Consider the following 2059-nt stretch of genomic DNA (forward strand, 5'->3'; position numbering starts at 1 on the left):
TATACCAATCAAACTGACCACATCGTACCATAAAATAGAAAATAATATTTGCACAAGATTTGGCCAAACGTGGCTGTGAATGTGGGCATGTGACTGGGCATAACTCAGGAATGGTAAATGGTACAGTAGTAGTCTATGGGTCAAAATAAAGCTCATAATAAAAGGAACATGAATATGAATAGTTAAGTTAATGAACAATTATAAAGTAGGAAATATACAAATCATATTGGTCCATAAATAGTTCTCAAAAGTTACCATTCATAATTTTCAACGGGATACAAAAATATACTAACTGCGATCTTTACTTCAATAATACAATGATTCATTGTGTACAACTTTAATTAGTATTAATTTAATGGTTTCATCATAAACATCTATTATTTTGAATTTATGACCATAAATAAATAGCATGTCCTAGATTCCACTACTAGCCAGTATCCATCTTTGCTTATAAATGTTTACATTTAATTACATGCACGAAGTTAGTTCATATTCAATGTTTAATTGTCTTTGAATGGTTTGTTTTTATTACGTGATTTATAATTGTTAATTGTTTACTACTTAATATACAATATAAGTAGTATAATTTATATTACTAAAATGTTTTAATAATAAGATTTCTATAATGCAGCTGTTTTTAAAACAAAAGATTTAAATCATAAAAATAATCATTTCTTTTAATTGTCTAATGTTTCCAACTGAATGGTCTATTTAAGTAGACATAACAACAACAACTTTCAAATGATTTCTATATGTTTGTTTATAAATTATGATGATGTAAATTATTTTATTATATGATGATTAATTTTTAACAATCATTGTTTTCATAAGCAAAGATGAATAATGGTTAGTAATGAAATCCAGGATGTACATTTCGTTGTATTTGGAACACATCATCTGAATGTATCTGCATCCCAGAGTTAATGTTCACTCTGGTACTAGAACCCAGTGTGATGTGAGTTACTTATATCCACATAAGTAGTATATGGTGATGGTCAGACATAGAATGTATTTTGGTAGAAAATCGATAAGAAACGAATAGGAATGAAGCACAATCGGTATTGGAATGCATAAACAATAAAATCAGAGACGATGTACTGATATTTACAGAAGGAACAGTCAAGATTGAGACAATTGATTGTTATTTTGCAAATTAACTGTTTACTATATGGTTGTCAGAATTTAGTGAGATGGTCTGTAATTTCCGTGTAAATTACAATCGATTGTTTCTAGCCGTGTTCTTGTTCACTACTACACCATTCCCGTTTAACTAATGTAGGCCCCCATCTATTTTAGTGACCTACAATCTGAATTTTGGGTTTAAATACATTTAATTGTTTCCAACTAGTTGTTCACTTGTTCACTACAACTGTATTATTATTTAGTTGTAATGAATGTCATACCTATTCATCATTAGATCTTTGTTCAATATGACTCTTTGTCAGGAAGATTCTTTCTAGATCATTAAGGTTTATTTAATGTTAACTAGTTAACTATTCAGTTTTCACTAATAAAATTTCTTACGTAATTACTTATAGTCAGTAGTACATTTATATAAAACTTTTGTGAAGTTTATCTAAGCAACAAGCTTAACTCTGTGTTTGTTGCCTGAAAAAAAGATTGAGAATGTTCATGTATGATAATAAAATAAAATGAAATATGCAGAGATGGATAGTGGCTAGCAGTGGAATCCAAGACGTGCGTTTTGTCCTATTTGGGACTCGTCAGCTGGATGTACCTACATATCAGAGTCGATGTTCACTCAGGGACTTGAACCGAGTACCGTTGGCTTCAAACGCCATCGCGTTATCCATTCGGCCACTGAGTCCTGATAGCCTCTCGCTGGCTGAATGGGGTGAAGTTTAAATTCATTTAGTATTGTTTGTTTGAATCTTCCCATCGATGTGTTAGGACTGCAACTGGTCAGTCTCTTATTGGCATATGTGCATAGTGTGCGTATTGCATCGATAAAGCCTTAATTAAGGGAAGATTCAAACAAACAATACTAAATGAATTTAAAATGAAATATGTTAGTTGAGGTGGATTTACACAAGTAGTT

General features: G+C 30.8%; 1 non-coding gene across 1 annotated transcript; it reads right to left on the bottom strand.

Moving 5' to 3' along the window:
• Nucleotides 1-1759: 1759 nt before the first annotated feature.
• Nucleotides 1760-1828, bottom strand: Smp_tRNA_02032_Gln_TTG.1.1. The gene has a single exon. It is a non-coding gene (tRNA).
• Nucleotides 1829-2059: the final 231 nt, after the last annotated feature.

This window comes from Schistosoma mansoni, chromosome 4, assembly GCF_000237925.1.
Source record: "Schistosoma mansoni strain Puerto Rico chromosome 4, complete genome".
Classification (NCBI taxonomy): domain Eukaryota; kingdom Metazoa; phylum Platyhelminthes; class Trematoda; order Strigeidida; family Schistosomatidae; genus Schistosoma; species Schistosoma mansoni.